This window comes from Myotis yumanensis, unplaced genomic scaffold (genome assembly GCF_028538775.1).
Source record: "Myotis yumanensis isolate MYYU_CA2020_CCGP unplaced genomic scaffold, mMyoYum1.0.hap1 SCAF_2, whole genome shotgun sequence".
NCBI classification, from domain to species: domain Eukaryota; kingdom Metazoa; phylum Chordata; class Mammalia; order Chiroptera; family Vespertilionidae; genus Myotis; species Myotis yumanensis.
Genome location: NW_027223753.1, coordinates 91,139,089 through 91,156,848, shown reverse-complemented (window position 1 = coordinate 91,156,848; position 17,760 = coordinate 91,139,089). Strand labels below are relative to the sequence as shown.

Here is a 17,760-nt window from a genome sequence, read left to right as displayed (position 1 = left end):
TCAAAAGTCCTTTCTTTCTTCTTGTCCTAGATTTAATTACTATGAATTTCAGAGTTGCAGTACTGTTATCCTTTTGATTTTATGAACTGCCTAATCTCTTCCTTCCTTCTTCCTTTCTTTCATAGTTTCTTTGTTTTTTGTTCACGCATTCATTCATTCTTTGCTGCTTATCAATGTGAGGGAACTGTTGAAAGTCATACAGTTCAAATGCACATTTAAAAATTATGCTAAGTCACAGATGTGTTTATGTACTTTAAGTAATTTGCGAAGAGGAAGTGTTAATATTTAAATTGTAACTAAATAGAACTAGAAATGGTGAAAGATGAGACAGAAAGCACAAAGAATTTGGTAGGCATCAGCAGGGCAGTAACTATGAAAGGGTCTTATATAAACCCAGTCATCTCTGAGGTCAATCATGGACAGATTCCCCTGCGGAAACTGTGTCAGAGTTCATCCTTGCTCTTCTTATAGCACCCCGCAGCAGCAGGGTGTGCTGTGTTATATGAGGACTGAGAGTTTTGAAGACCAAGGTTGTCCATTTTCTTTATTTATGTCTTCTGGCAATCGGAGTTCAGTGCACCATACATCTGTGCATTAATTTGTCTATAATAATTGCCATTTGTTGAGTGCTATGTCCAAGTCACTGAACTAAATGTGTTGCCTATATGGTAGCTTCCATTCATCACAACCCAATGGGGTAGGTACTATAAACCCATTTTATAGATGATGAAATTGACACTTGGAACCACTCCAGAGAGCTCCTAATATTGAACTAGTAAATTCTGTTGTTGCCTAGACAGATGCACTGCTCTGGAGTCAGTAACATGAAATTGACAGATCCTGACTTCAAGTTGTTTCCTTCCGATGTAGATTTATCAGGAGATAATTAAAAAATAACTAGAGGCCCGATGCAGAAATTCTGCCCCTTCTGCTCCTCTGCCTTCTCTGCCTTGGCCCCTGCCACCACAGCTTCGTCCGGAAGGTCATCCAGAAGGGTGTCTGGTCTAATTAGTATATTATGCTTTATTATTATAGATATGAGGTACACTGATGGAGCTATACATAGGTGAATGTAGAATTTTGCGGATACTGACCAACGCATGTGGAGGTCAACATTTTCTCTTTTTTAAAAATCTTTTTTACTTTTTAATTCTTTAAGCCTTTCCCTGTTTCTCCAGAATTGAATTAGGACTTGTGCCTGTGATTACTTACTAATCTCCATGGCTTGGAATAGCTCCTAGATCCAGTTTTGCTTTCGTTATCATAAACGTTGTCTGATAGAGACTTAATGCAGGATTATGCAGTGTTTCCTCATTCTATTCCCAAATAAACCCAGCTGTGAGAATCTCATCAGCTTCATTGTGTTGCAATAAAATTAATGGATCTCACATTTTTTGCACTATTTCCATGTGCATTTTTCCCATCTCACACAACAAAGCACATAAGTATTTTTCTTTTATTGGAAAGGGTTCATCTCAGAAAAAAACTAATAGAAAGAGGTAGAGGAAGAAGTGTGGAAGATGACAATCATAAAACCTTTTATATGTGCTCTGTAATCTTTGTTGACTGCCAAATGAGGAGGGATGCAATGAGCAAGATAATGGGCAAATTTGTATTGGGAATCATTATAGTGCTTATATGTAAAGCATTCATAACAGAGCCTATTGCACAGTAAACATTTCATCCATGTTAACTATTATTTATATTTTCACCACCACCACTGCTGTAACTATCACCACTATCACCATAACTACTACAAAGCAGACACTGTTCCAAGCACAGGAGACACAGTCTTTGTGTTCCCTGGTCCTTCGTGCTCACAGTTTCCTTCTTCAGCTTGCTTTGCTAACATTGGTGTTATATAACCCCAGCCTTACAATGCTAGGTCATTTCATTGACCTATAGCCTGTTTAGACTCCTATGGATTGTGGCCCCATGTGTGTATTGGAGCCTCTCATTGGAGGCCTGCATTTATGACTGCCTTGTATTTTTGTGAAAGCAGGAGTTCTGTGATACATTTACATTTTTAGAGAAGTGCTACCACACATTTCTTCCTTATTTAAAGCACTTTAAAAAAAAATAAATAAGGAGTTCCTCAGCATCTACTTCCATAGCTTTCTTGTAGTGTAGACAGAAGGATATGTGTGATGTAACCTTTATATGTACACACATTCAGTACCCATAATACATTGTCTTGGGTGTTAACCTTATGGAAATGCACAAGAATTTTCTATTTATAGACAGCACATTAAACCTTAAATCTTGCCAACATCTATAAAATTTGACAAATTATGTGTAATATTTCTTAGAAATCATCTGAGTAGAAAAGGTTTTGGTATTTTTACCTCTGGAATCAGAGAGATACATTAATACTGCAGAATCATCTAAACCAGATACTTATAGTTGATGGATCATAAAGTTAAAAGTTACAGTTTTAATAATCATTTCATAATGTATATGTATATCAAACCATTATGTTGTACATCATAAATAGATACAGTTTTGATTTTTCAATTATACCTTCATAAAACTGAGGAGAAAAAGTTATAGTTTTAAAAGGAAATCATCAGACCGGCCAGTGTGGCTCAATGGTTGAAGGTTGACCTATGAACCAAGAGGTTTCAGTTCCATTCCTGGTCAGGGCACATGCCCAGGTTGCAGGCTCAATTCCCAGTGTGGGGTGTGCAGGAGGCAGCCGATCAATGATTCTCTCTCATCATTGATGTCTCTATCGCTCCCTTCCTTTCTTAAATCAATAAAAACACATTTAAAAGGAAATCACCAGAATAAAGATCAGAAACAAACCGAGCTCTGAAGGACTTGCCATAGGAAGAAAGAACATGTTGATTAAGCAACAGTGAATAGGAAACAGGTTTTTTCCAGGTGTGACTATGGAAAGTAATTCTTACAAAATTCAAGAGAGGTGCTTTTTTGCTTCAACCAAGAAAGACCAAACTCAGAATGGCTTAAATAAGAACAAAATGTCAGGAAGCCCTCAGTAATGCCAGGGCTCTAAAATCCTGAGCATTTTCCCCTCAGGCTTGAAAGGTGGCAGCAGGAGCAGCAAGCTAGACCATACAATAAGGTCTAAAGCAGAAAAGTGCCCCTGTTTCCCTTTTTCAGTGTGGGGAAAGTTTTCCGGAAGTCCTCACACTTTCCTCACATCTCATTTGCAAGGTAGTTGAAGTTAGCCTGCTGTCTTCTGATACTTATACTGAGCTCTTATCATAAGTATGACATGTTTTTATATAATTTTACCACCAACAATGCCAGATGTGTTCAATTAGGCCAGTGATGGCGAACCTATGACACGTGTGTTAGGTGACACGCGAACTCATTTTTTTGGTTGATTTTTGTTAAATGGCATTTAAATATATAAAATAAATATCAAAAATATACATCTTTGTATTACTATGGTTGCAAATATCAAAAAATTTCTATATGTGACACAGCACCAGAGTTAAGTTAGGGTTTTTCAAAATGCTGACATGCCGAGCTCAAAAGGTTCGCCATCACTGAATTAGGCCCTTTAGGCAATGCTATCTCTTAATTCTGCACTGTTTTTATGATTAGACAGTCAATTGTGAAATGGGACGATGGGGCTACTATAAAAGGTATTCTATCCTAAAATCTTTTACCTTCTGCTGGCTAGTGCTTCAAATCATCCCTTAGAGTGGTTCTCAACCTTCTGGCCCTTTAAATACAGTTCCTCATGTTGTGACCCAAACATAAAATTATTTTCGTTGCTACTTCATAACTGTAATGTTACTACTGTTATGAATCGTAATGTAAATATCTGATATGCAGGATGGTCTTAGGTGAACCCTGTGAAAGGGTCGTTCGACCGCCAAAGGGGTCGCGACCCACAGGTTGAGAACCGCTGCCTTAGAGTTTGCTTCTTTTAGTTTAATGCTTTGATCCCTAGTCAAATGTAAAATACTTATTTTGCCTAGAACTGACTGTGCCTATATTCATAGGACAACTGGATGGGATTAGTGGATAAGTATGTGGCTATTGGACATTTTTTCTCTGTTTGAGATTAAGTATAGAAATCAGGGCCATCATGGCACCTCCAACTGAGTTAACTGTATTGGCCAAAGAGAAAAGGGCTTAGATACTAAAGTCAAGGTCAGTTACACTAGGAATGAGATCCTCAAAGTTATCAAAGAAAAGACAAGTGTATTAGAGCAACGCAAATGGAAAATTCAAGGTTTATATTTATGTCCTAGCCACCAAATAATTTACCTTACTAAATTCTTAGTCAACACAGGTAAGGGTAGTTGTTCTGTGTCTTTAATTAACCTCATTGTGTGCTATAGGAGAAACAAATCTCTTCACTATTTCAATTAGAACTGCTCCTTTACACTAAGGATAAGAGGAGGATGTGGGTTCATCTGAAATGTTAGGACTTAAGATCTGCCTGTGTTTAGATAGAGAAATGAGAATTGCTTTGAAATGACACTATTGCACAGCTTTTCAAATGGTACATTTATAATGGCATTTTTACTGTGTAATCTTGTGAACTTGAAAATGAAGAATGGTTAAAGTAAGCAGTAATTTATATAGTGGATAGCTTAATTATTCTTTCTATCACTTGGCTAAGTAATGAATCAAATATTTTCTTTTAATAAGAGGGAAGAATTTATTTTCCAAAGGGCATCCCTATGAGATTTATAAATTACAATTACAGGCTCTAAGTCACTACCAAGAATAGTGAATTATAAATAGACTAGTGGCCCGGTGCACGAAATTCGTGCACATTGAAAGGGAATTAATTAGAGGAACGTAATTTGAACTCACTATCTAATATCAATAATATGTGAGCGTGAGGCAGTCCGCGTTTCTGAAATTCAGTGACATGAATTTTAGCTATTACTTTGCCAAATAAATGGAATTTGCAGATATTATTTAAAAGAGCATTCAGTTTAACACATTGCGTACCGCTCATGAGTTTTCTCGTGTTTCGCATGCCATCTGTTAAGGACCGCTCACGAGTTTTCTCGTTTTTCACACGCCATCTGTTATGGACCTTAGATGTCAACACACTGTCTTGTCCACTGTGGGGCTCAGTTACAGGATTTGGGCCAGGTTCAAGCCTCAGACTAATGAAAGGACAGGGTCCTCTCACTGCCAAGTGCAAGTCCCAGCTGGAGGGCAGGGCCTTCCCAGCACAATCATAGCCAACGGCTGTGGTTGTAAGCTTGAACCTATGGTCCGAACACGTAGCCCCACGTGCCTTGTGATAGAGTTTAGGTGCATGTACTTGAGTAGGGTTGAGACTCACGAGAATGCTGTAAACAACGTGATCACGCCCCTACTTTACCTTGTGGCATCTGCTATAAAATAAAGACACGGCTTGTGGGCGCTGGCGTTGTCTCCTCTTCAGGGAGCAGCGTCCCACTGAGACCCAGCTATTATTCTCTTGTCTGTCTTTCCTTAATCCTTTCACGCCCCCCCCCCCCCCCCCCCCCCCCCTCAGAGACACCCTTGGCCGGCACAGTCCACATCGAATGAAGCTAGCTCATTGGTGGAAACCATGCAGGTCATTCTACGAAAAACTATATAATTGCACGAACCCATAAAGCGTTGCAGTTACATTGTATTTTGGTCATTCGAATAGTCTTCGTCTTCAAGTTCCTGGCGCTTTTAGAAATGCCCTCTCTCAGAAAAAGGAAGGAAACCAACGGAACTGATACACTTCCGGAAGTATTTAACGATAATTTATCAGATATTCCTACTGAGATCGAAGATGCGGATGACTGTTTTGACGATTCCGGAGACGATTCTACTGATTCCACTGACAGTGAAATTATTAGACCTGTAAGGAAGTGCAAGGTGGCGGTGCTTTCAAGTGATTCCGACACTGATAAAGCTACTGATAATTGTTGGTCTGAAATTGACACACCACCACACTTACAAATGTTTGAAGGTCATGCTGGGGTCACTGCATTTCCGTCTCAGTGTGGCTTTGTACCCTCTGTGACCAATCTCTTTTTTGGTGATGAATTGTTTGAGATGTTGTGCAAAGAGCTGTCCAACTATCATGATCAAACCACAGTGAAACACAAAACACCATCTAGAACACTAAAGTGGTCTCCGGTTACACAGAAGGACATCAAGAAATTCCTTGGCCTAATTATTCTGATGGGTCAAACAAGAAAAGATAGCTTGAAAGACTATTGGTCAACAGATCCTTTGATATGTACCCCTATGTTTCCACAGACAATGAGTCGCCATAGATTTGAGCAAATATGGACATTCTGGCATTTCAATGATAACGCCAAAATGGACAGTCGCTCAGGGAGACTTTTCAAAATCCAACCTGTGCTGGATTATTTCCTGCATAAATTTCGAACAGTATACAAACCAAAGCAACAGTTGTCTTTGGACGAGGGAATGATTCCATGGAGAGGACGTTTAAAATTTCGCACGTACAACCCAGCGAAAATAACAAAATACGGTTTACTTGTTTGGATGGTGTGCGAGAGTGACACTGGCTATATCTGCAATATGGAGATAAACACTGCTGAAGGAAGGAAATTGCAAGAAACTATTCTTTCAGTCCTTGAACCCTATCTTGGCATGTGGCACCATATTTACCAGGATAATTATTACAATGCTACATCTCCTGCTGAATTGCTACTACAGAACAAAACTAGAGTTTGTAGGACTACTAGGGAGAGTAGAGGTTTACCGCCAAATTTGAAAATGAAAACATCAAGAATGAAGAAAGGTGACATAATATTTTCCAGAGAAGGCGATATTCTTCTCCTAGCATGGAAAGACAAGCGGGTTGTCCGAATGATATCAACGATCCATGACACTTCTGTCTCGACAACAGGAAAAAAAAATAGAAAAACGGGAGAGAATATTGTAAAACCTACCTGCATCAAGGAATACAATGCCCACATGAAAGGCGTTGACCGTGCAGATCAATTCCTTTCATGTTGTTCCATTCTAAGGAAAATGATGAAATGGACAAAAAAAGTAGTGCTGTACCTTATAAACTGTGGACTTTTCAATTCATTTAGAGTGTACAACGTCCTCAATCCACAAGCAAAAATGAAGTATAAACAGTTTCCACTGTTGGTGGCGAGAGACTGGATAACGGATGACAATAATGAAGGCTCTCCGGAATCAGAGACAAATCTGTCCAGCCCTTCCCCTGGGGATGCAAGGAGAGCACCTCATAAAGATCCACCCAAAAGGTTGTAGGTGATATGAAGCAGCATGAACCTACGTTTATTCCATCGAGTGGAAAGAAAAAATGTCCTACGAGAGCCTGCAGAGTTTGTGCCGCCCATGGAAAAAGGAGTGAATCTAGATACTTATGTAAATTTTGTTTGGTCCCTCTTCATAGAGGAAAATGTTTTACGCAGTACCATACTTTAAAAAAGTACTAGGAACTTTAATTGTTTAATTGTTTTTGTAAATAAAAATGTTATAATTATTGAAAAACAACACCTAAAGTGCATTATGATCTGTAGTTATGATGATTTAAATAACGTGGTTTGCCCAAAAACGTGAGGTCCCTGGCGTATGTCTTAGAGATTTCTATGCAGTATGATTACTTTGCCAAATAAATGGAATTTACAGGTTTCAATTAAAAAAGCATTCAGCTTAATATTAAAAACTCTGGCTACCAAGTCAGGTCTGTTTTCAACTTTTTGCCAGCGTTGTAAATTGTTTGCAATATCTGCCCATTTGGGGTTGCACGTCATGGTTATGAATAAATCGGGCTTGCCATACTTCGTTACAATTGCCATAGGATCCTGATATTGCTGCTGCATATTTCTGGGACTACCCTCAAAAGATGATGGAAGTATTATCATTTTACCAATTGGCACATTGTCATTTTCAAACCTAGATTTGAGATAATCCATCAAACCACTATATTGTTCGACTCTCAACTTAGATTGGTTTGCTTTGATGAAATTTATCTGATTGGCCTCCATTTTTTAATATGAATCCATGATAAACTGTTGAGTTAATTTTCCTGCATTTAAAATAGGATTGAACGTGTCCTGCACAGAGAGATGAAATCCATAATACTGCACTTATGTGACTCGTGTCCTTACATTTTTTCTAGTATTATTGTCGATTACACTGTTGTCTCTGAGTCTTAATGCAATATCTGTTCCCCAGACTTTTTCACCATGTGGAAAAAGAATAGGATATGTCATTGCATCTAATATAGGAAATAGGATATTGATTTGTTTCATTTTAGTGGCATCTGGGTTATTGGGATCTGGTTTACAATGAATGAGCAAGTCCCTTTCAAAAGGAGGTTCTCCATATTCGTTTCTGAATATGACAGCAACCTCGGTTACATGGGGAGAATTATATCTACCTGGGTCACTGTTACGATTGTATTTAATTGCCGTTGTTACTTCTGTGGGAGCAATACCTTTTGCTGCTGCTTCAGATTGGACTTCCTTTTCTACTTCATGTAGCATCTTGTACGATTTTGTTAATTCATTTATTTCATGGCATGAGGTTGTTGATGTTGATCATGAGTCTTTCTGAGCAGCCCTGGTTTTTCTGCCATTGCTAATCTTTTACTTGTAGCTTCGGCCGTATCCAAAATATAGAGTTGAGCAAACTTCCGAGAAACACCGTCCGAAGGATGTAAAGTTCCAGTACGGTGATAAACTTGTCCGTGTATTCTAAAACAGTACGGTCCATATCCTGATGGCGATGCAATATTTGCACCCATGGAAGCAAAAGCAAAAGAACTATTTATGGAATGAATATTTTCCACAAAATTTTTACTGTTAGAATCTTCGTTTTTCATTAATCTTTTTAAATATGCTGGGTAATCTGGAAAATGTATATCATTTGGACAGACTTTTCTTTTGCTACAACATCAAGTAAATTTCCCATCGGATGGTTTTTCATCAGAGAAATTTAGTGATAGGCAAAATTCACATCGAACAGTCATTCCACCACAACTATGTTCGAGAATTGCATCCTCATGTACTCCATTTTTGCTGAGAAGGAAGTTCCTACCAGTATTGGTAGTACTTGTTGATGACTGTTCTCTAGACATATTCTGTCGTCACCACCACCTTCTTTCAACTTCAAAGGCACGTTGGTCTTAAGACATTTTCTGTCGATGACGCCGATGTTTTTCGGCATCAGAGCAACGTTTTTCCAATAGCTGGTCTTCAGATACATTCTATCGCAGGTGCCACCTTCTTTCAAGATCAGATGCACGTTGCTCTTCAGACATTTTCTGTCGATAACGTGGGCATCTTTTGGCTGCAGAGCTACGTTGTACCAACAGTTGTTCTTTAGACATAGTCCCACCTCTCTACTGTCACAGTCTGAGATGCAGGTGAATGAGAGTCCTGGCTGTCAGGCCACTGAGAGCTGTCTGACCAAAGGCTGATTCTGGCTAATTCTGTGGGGGTGGGACTTCCTCCTCCCTGCTGTCAGTTTCCACAGCTGTGATGAAGCTGGGGTGACAGAGGGAGCCACGCCCTCCAAGCCACCCTCTCTCTCGTTCTTCTCTATGTCCAGCGGCCTCCTACTCTGCCAAGTCCCCCAAACCTCCCACTCTCTGCCCACTCTCCCACTGGCGAAGGTCCTGGGAGCCCGTGGGCATGGCTAGGCGTGGCCGGCTTTGCCTCGTAGGGCTGACGAAGGTCCCAGGAGCTCGGGGCTGCCATTGCCTCCCGGGGTACTTGGCACCTGCATATGCAAATTAACCCGCCATCTTTGTCAGATTAATTTGCATACTCCTGAGCATAGCAGAGGGACCATCAATTTACATGTTTCTCTTTTATTATATGGGATGGCCCTCCTAGAGTCCATTTGGCAGAGTTTGAACTCCATGTTAATTGGTATTTGCATACTAAGTAGCTATTTTATATTTATTCATTATTTTAATCCTCACCCGAGGATTTTTATTGATTTTTAGAGAGAAAGGAAGGGCGAGAGAGAAACATCAATGTGAGAGAGAAGAATCAATTGATTGCCTCCCAGATTGAACCTGCAACCTTCTGGTGTACAGGATAATGCTCCAAACAACTGAGCACCGGCCAGGACTATTTTTATTATTTATTTATTTATTTTTAAAAAAATATGGAATGCTTCACGAATTTGCATGTCATCCTTGCTCAGAGGTCATGCTAATCTTCTCTGTATCATTCCAATTTTAGTGTATGTGCTGCTGAAGTGAGCACTTTATTCATTTTTAAAGTGCTGAAATATTCTAAACATACATGCATATATTCCTTGTCTTGATTTTCTAATAAATAGGACTCTGTGCCCTCCACCCAAATGTCTACTTCTATTTACTATGGTAGGATTTTACCACAGACTCTTTTAAAGAGTGAAAGCATTAGAAACAAAGTTATGCCTCTCTGATGACATTTCTCCTTCCTGTTTTCCTCCCCAGAGATGACCACTGACTTCAATTTGATGTTCACCATTCTTGTGTTATTTGCATATATCCAAAAATAATTTCTAGAATTGCTTCCAAATGTATATTAAACAGCCAAAGTAGTTAAATAATAGAAATTCCAGAGAGATTTTATGAGAAAGTTGATGAGCTGATTCTAAAATGTATATGGAAATAGGGAGAGCCAGGAAACGGCAAATAACTAAGTGGAAAGATTTGCTTCATCTAATGTCTTTTTAAAAGCTACAAAAATTGCAAGAGTGTGACCTGATGCAAGACAGATATGCAGGCCCACAGAATGCAATAAGGATCCCAGAAACACAACTGTGTTATGCTAGACTTATGATATCATCTGCACTAGGGAACAGAAAGGCAGGAGGAAAGCCTTAATGCAAGTGGAGGAGGGATAGTTGAGAATCCACGTGGAAAAAATGAAATGACCCCATATTACTAATTATTCAGAAGTGAATTCCAGCCCTAACCAGTTTGGCACAGTGGATAGAGCATCAGCCTGGGGACTCAAGGGTCCCAGGTTTAATTCTGATTAAGGACATGTACCTTGGTTGCAGGCACATCCCCAGTAGGGGGTTTGCAGGAGGCAGCTGATTGATGTTTCTCATTGTTGTTTCTAACTACCTATCCCTCTCCCTTCCTCTCTTTAAAAAATCAATAATATATATATATATATTTTTTTTAAAAGTGAATTCCAGGGTGCTTGTAGATCTAAACTCAAAAGAAAATTTATACTGACTTCAAAAAAGTTATTTAACCACAATGATTCTTTGATTCTTATAAATTTAACTAGAGGCCTGGTACACGAATTCATGCACCAGTGGGGTCCCTTGGCCCTGTGGGATCAGGCTGAAACCAGCTCTGCTACATCCCCCGAGGGGTCTCGAATTGTGAGAGGGCACAGGCCAGGCCGAGAGACCCCACCGGTGCATGAACAGGGCTGGTGAGAGACATGGGAGGTTGGCCAGCCGGGGAGGGGCCATGGGAGGGCTCCAGGGCATGTCTGGCCCATCTTGCTCATTCCTGATTGGCTGGACCCCAGCAGCAAGCTAATTTATCAGTCAGAGCATCTGCCCCCTGGTGGTCAGTGCACGTCATAGCGACTGGTTGACTTTTTGCTACCTGGTGGTCAATGCATGTCATAGCAAGTGGTTGAATGGCCTTAGCATATCACTAGCATATTACGCTTTGATTGGTTGAATGGACAACCAGACAACTGGACACTTAGCATATTAGGCTTTTGTTATATAGGATTGGGGAGATTGAACTAAATGAACTATGATAATTTAAAATTAAAACTTAATGTCTGATCTTGAAAATTTTGAAATTATTTATTTAAAGGGATTGCTGTATGTTTTTTGTAAAGCCTTTTATCAAATAAGGGATGTTTATATTTCTAGTTTGCTAAGAGATTTTATCATAAATAACTTAAAATTTAGGCCCTTCCATATATTTTGAGGTGATATCATTATGTATGACATAGTGGTTATTTTTGCGTAAACATAATTTGGTTGAAATTCATTATCGTTTTTATATACTTCTAGATTTGATTTGCAAATATTTAGGATTTCTAAATCTGCATTCAGGGGTAAGATAGGTCTGCAACTTTCTGTGTTTCTTATGTTCTTACCAGGTTTTGATGTTAAGATTGTGCTGTACTCATAATACTAATTTGGAAGTATTTCCTTTTTCTATTCTCTAGGAGAATATTTTGAAGATTATTGTTATTTCTTTCATGAGTTTTTGATCAAATTTACCAGTGAACTCTTCTGGGCTTGGTGTTTTCTATGTGGGAAGTTTTAATTCATAGATTACATTTTTTCTGTTATTAAACTATACGGATTTTGTTTTATTTTGTGTAAATTGTAGTTTTTCCTAGGAGTTTGTCCATTTCCTCTAACTTTCAAATGTAGTGGCATGGAGTTGTTTGTAATATTCTCTTATTACTAGAGCCCCAGTGCACGAAATTCATGCATGGGTAGGGTACCTAGGCCTGGCCTGCGATCAAGGCTGATTGGGGCCTTCCAGCTGCCGGCTGGGGCCTTACTTCCTACTGCCGGCCGGGGTCTTGATCTCCCGAGGGGGCACTTTGCATATTAGCCTTTTATATATATAGACTAGAGGCCCAGTGCACGAAATTTTTGCGGGGGGTGGGGGTGGGTTCCTCAGCCCGGCCTGCACCCTCTCCAATCCGGGATCTCTCTCGTAATCTGTAACCACTGGCTCCTAACCACTCACCTGCCTGCCTGCCTGATCGCCCCTAACTGCCTCTGCCTCTGCCTGCCTGCCTGCCTAATCACCCCAAACCTCTCTGCCTACCTGCCTGATTGCTCCTAACTGCTCTCCCCTGCCAGCCTGATTTCCCTAACTGCCTAACGGCTCTCCCCTCTGTCCTGATTCCCCTAACTGCCTAACTGCTCTCCTCTCCTGGCCTGATCCCCTTAACTGCCTATCTGCTCTCCCCCTAACTGCCTATCTGCTCTCCCCCTAACTGCCTATCTGCTCTCCCATCCTGGCCTGATCCCCCTGCCTAACTGATACCTTCTCCATTCTGCCATCTCTCTTCTGCTTTCTCATGCACGGTGCCGGCCTTCTCACCTTCTCCCCAGGCGCTGGTCTTTTCAACTTCTCCTGAGGCGCCAACCTTCTCATCTTCTCCCTTTGCCTTCTCCCAAGGTGCTAGTCTTCTCACCTTCTCCCTTCTGCCTTCTCCCCCGGCACCAGCCTTTTCACCTTCTCCCTTCTTGTGCACACTGCTGGCCTTCTCACAGTCTCCCTTCTGCCTGCTCATGGGCAGCACCAGCCTTTTCACCTTCTCCCTTCTGCCTTCTCCTGTGGCACCGGCCTTTTCACCTTCTCCCTTCTGCCTTCTCCTGTGGCACCGGCCTTTTCACCTTCTCCCTACTGCCTTCTCCCATGGCACCGGCCTTTTCACCTTCTCCCTACTGCCTTCTCCCATGGCACCGGCCTTTTCACCTTCTTCCTACTGCCTTCTCCCGTGGCACCGGCCTTTTCACCTTCTCCCTACTGCCTTCTCCCGTGGCACCGGCCTTTTCACCTTCTTCCTACTGCCTTCTCCCGTGGCACCGGCCTTTTCACCTTCTCCCTTTTGCCTTCTCCTGTGGCACCGGCCTTTTCACCTTCTCCCTTCTGCCTGCTCCTGCACAGCGCCACCCTTCTCACCTTCTCCCTACTGCCTTCTCCCAAGGCACCGCTCACCCTCCAGTCTGAAGGTGATAAAGCCAGCAACCAGAAATGTTTCTGGTTGCCTCGGGCTAGTCCCGCCTTCTCCCTGTGCCTCCTCGCTTTCGCCCAGTCTCTGGAGCAATGCCCTGCAGTGTGCATAGGAGCTAATAAAGAGCTAATATGCTAATGATCCGGTTGTGAGCCATTACGACATCACAGCTAATTTGCATATTACATTATATATATATATATATATATATATATATATATATATATATATATATTTAAAAGAACTATTTTTCCCTTGCCGGGTAGCTCAGTTAGTTAGAACATTGTCCCCATACACCAAGGTTGCACATTCGATCCCCAGTCAGGGCACATACAAGAACCAATGAATGCATGAAAGGGTAGAACAGCAAATCTCAATCTCTCTCTCTCTCTCTCTCTCTCTTTCTCTCCCTTTCCCCCCTCTCTCAAATCAGTAAATTTTTAAAAAACGCTATTTTTAATTAGTCAATAGTTAAGCACATTTACTAACATTTTATTAAATTTTGTGCTCATCTTTTTTTATACTAAGCTTTCTTCTAGAGTTTGCCTTTTTTCTTAATAAAGTATATCCTTTGAATATTTCTTATGTGAGGGATTATAATTAGTAAACTCTTTTGCTCTTTGTATATCTGAAATGTGTTTATGTGGTCCTCATTCTTGCATGATAATTTAGTGGGATATAAAATTCTAGAAAGGTTGTCATTCTCCCAAAGCACTTTGAATACACTACTTCTGACCTTTGTTCTTGATAAGTCTGATGTTAACCGAATTATTATTTCTTTCTAGATAATGATGCCTTTTCTCTTGGGTAATATTTAAGACTTTCCAATTTTACTGTGATGCATCTTGCCATGAGATTTATCTTTATTTATGCCACTTGAAGGGTACTTTTATTCAACTCCAGAAAAGTCTGTGTTGTTAGCTCTATGAATATGATTCTCCTCCTCTGTCCACCACCTTTTTCTGGGTCCGCTCTTATATATTGGAGCTTCTTAGTTATCAGCCATGTAACTACTTTTTGTCAATTTCTCAGTACCTTCTATTAACTTAATAATTTTTTGAGTTTTTTAACATAACTATTACATCTATTTTTAAGATCACTGTTTGTTTGGTTTTTTCCCCTCTAACTTCTTATATCATTTCTTCTTGGTTTTGTTTCCTAATTCCTTGATTTAAAAAATGACTGTTAGTTACTTTGTTTAGCAATTTGAATATCTTTATTATGATACTTTAAAGTCCTTAATTATTCTGTAATATTAAATTTTTTCTAAAGTGAGTTCTGGACGATGATATTGTTGGTTGTGTTTCTGCATATTATGATTTTTCAGTGTTTCAGAAGTCTAGTTTTCCAACCCACTTTGAACATATACTAATTTTCTCCCTTTTGAAAATCACAAACACTCTGTTCATCCTTCCTTGTCTTTCAGCCTTGCATGTCCTCCACTTGGCCCAAGAGTGCCTGAGTTGACAACTAGTCTTTTAATGTCATTTTTTAAAATGCTCAGCCTGGCTGGTGTTGCTCAGTGGTTGAGCATCAACCAATGAACCAGGAGATCACAGTTCAATTTCTGATCAGAGAACATGCCTGGGTTGCAGGCTTGATCCCCAGTGTGGGGCTTGCAGAAAGCAGCCAATCAGTGATTCTCTCTCATCATTAATGTTCCTATCTCTATTGCCCTCTCTCTTCCTCTCTGAAGTAAATAAAAATATATTTAAAAAAAATAATAAATAGATAAAATATCTACCTCTTGATTATGTAGTTAGCAGGTTAGTGGGAGTTTGGTTCAAGAGACTCTGTTTCATTCTTTTTCTCTGGGCTTCTTTCTTTTCCCTGTAAAGGAAGAGGTGATTGAAAGCATGAACTCATACCAGCAGCATGGCAGGAAGCTGACATGAGATCATGAGGCAATAATTTTCTTCAGTAGTTAGGTTTTTGGATGAGTCCTTGTTCACGAGAAACCAAGGTATATAGCAGGAATCGGTTTGTTACTCAGCCTTTTCCCTGCCCTGACATTCATTGGCACAGCCCATTTCCAAGATAGACCTAGGCTTCTGAACTATTAGGAACCTAACCCTTCTCCCACACAAACAAAGCATACTTTTATACAGATGAGTCAATTTGATAATCTTAAAGTAATAACCTTGAGTCCACTCAAACATGTATATATATATATAAATACATGAACAGATATTGAATATATTATAAATTATTATATAATATATGCAATGTATATACATATATCTTAAATTGTAAAATACATATAACATACAATTTACCATTAAATCATTTTTTTAGAATCTTTAGTGTTGAGAGTACTATAGATGTCCCCCTTTATTCCCCACCTTGCCCCTCTCCACCCATTTCTGCCCTGACCCCAGGCCCTTCACCACCCTACTGTCTGTGTCCATAGCTAAGATCTTTGGTTAATCTCTTCCTGCCCCCCGGCCCCACCCATCGTCCCTTTGAGATTTGTCAGTATGTTCCATGGTTCCATGCCTCTGATTCTATTTTATTCATCAATTCATTTTGTTCATTAGATCTTCTGTTCGTTTGATTTTTAGATTCAATTATTGATAGATATGTATTTGTTGCCATTTTATTGTTCATATCTTTTATCTCCTCCCCTTCTCCTTCTTCCTTTTCCTCTTCTTAAAGAATACCTTCAACATTTCATGTAATACTGGTTTGGTGGTGATGAACTCCTTTACCTTTCCTTGTCTGTGATGTTCTTTATCTGACCCTCAATTCTAAATGACAGCTTTGCTGGGTAGAGTAATTTTGGTTGTAGGTCCTTGCTATTCATCACTTTGAATATTTCTTGCCACGCCCTTCTGGCCTGCAAAGTTTCTGTTCAGAAATCAGCTGACAGTCGTATGGGCGCTCCCTTGTAAATAACTAACTACTTTTCTCTTGCTGCTTTTAAGATTCTGTCTTTGTCTCTAACCCTTGGCATTTTTATTATGATGTGTCTTTGTGTGGGCCTCTTTGGGGTCCTCTTGTTTGGGACTCTCTATGCTTGCTGCACTTATAAGTCTACCTCTTTCACTAGGGAGGGGAAGTTTTCTGTCATTTTTCAAATAGGTTTTCAACATCTTGCTCTCTCTTTCTTCTCCTTCTGGTACCCCCATTATGGGAATGTTGGTATGCTTGAAGTTGTCCCAGAGGCTCCTAACACTATATTCATAATTTTGGATTCTTTTTCTTTTTGCTCTTCTGATTGGGTGATTTTTGCTTCCTCATGTTCCAAATTATTGATTTGATTCTTGGCATCCTCTACTCTACTGTTGAATCCCTGTAAATTATTCTTTATTTCAGTTAGTGTATGCTTAATTCCTGACTGGTCCTTTTACATTTCTTTGAAATTCTCACTAAGATCCTTGAAAGTTTCATTAAGTCCCTTAACACTCTCATTAAATCCCTTGAAGCTCTCATTAAGATCCTTGAGCAACCTTATAACCATTGTTTTGAACTCTGTATCCAGTAGTTTTCTTGCTTCCATTTCTTTTATTTTTGACCTATTTCATTGTCTCCACATTTCAGATGCTTCCCTGTGTTTTTTTCTTTGTGTTAGGTAGAGCTGCTATGTTTCCTGCAATTAGTAGAGTGGCCTTGTGCTGCAGGTGTGCTATAGGGCCCAGTGACTCAGCCTTCCCAGTCAGCTGAGCTAGGCATTCTAGGTGCACCCCTATGTGGGCTGTATGCACAGTTTTGTTGTAGTTGAGACTTGATTGCTGTTGGCATCATTGGGAGGAGTTGACCTCCAAGCCAATTGGCTGTGAGGACCTGCTGCAGCTACAGTGGAAGAGCTGCTATGCATAAACACCTCTATGGAGGAGGACTTGCTTCAGTGGGCCTTTGGTGCTCACTGAGTGTGTCACTTGTGGATGTATAGAGTTGTTATCTGCTATGGTCTGAAGCTGTCTACTGAGTGCACTGGCTCTGGGGCCTTTAAGGAGGTGCAAAGTCAGGCACTGCCTGGAGCCACCCAGCAGAAGCTACAGAGAGATCTGCAGATGGCTACTATTTGCTATTTGTATTGGGCTTAGAAGTGTCCAGGCAAGGCCAAACTGTGAGGCAAGGCAAGTTGGTGCTAGTGCTGCATCTTCGG

The 17,760-nt window shown here is 40.2% G+C and overlaps 1 protein-coding gene and 1 non-coding gene across 6 annotated transcripts in view; one reads left to right on the top strand and one right to left on the bottom strand.

The window, feature by feature from the left end:
* Positions 1 to 17,760, top strand: part of FARS2 (phenylalanyl-tRNA synthetase 2, mitochondrial) — a 540,234-nt gene that overhangs the window by 309,494 nt on the left and 212,980 nt on the right. The gene's annotated exons all lie outside the window — the stretch shown is intronic.
* LOC139004510 (U6 spliceosomal RNA) lies at positions 10,081 to 10,187 on the bottom strand. The gene has a single exon (XR_011470392.1). It is a non-coding gene; the product is annotated as a U6 spliceosomal RNA (small nuclear RNA).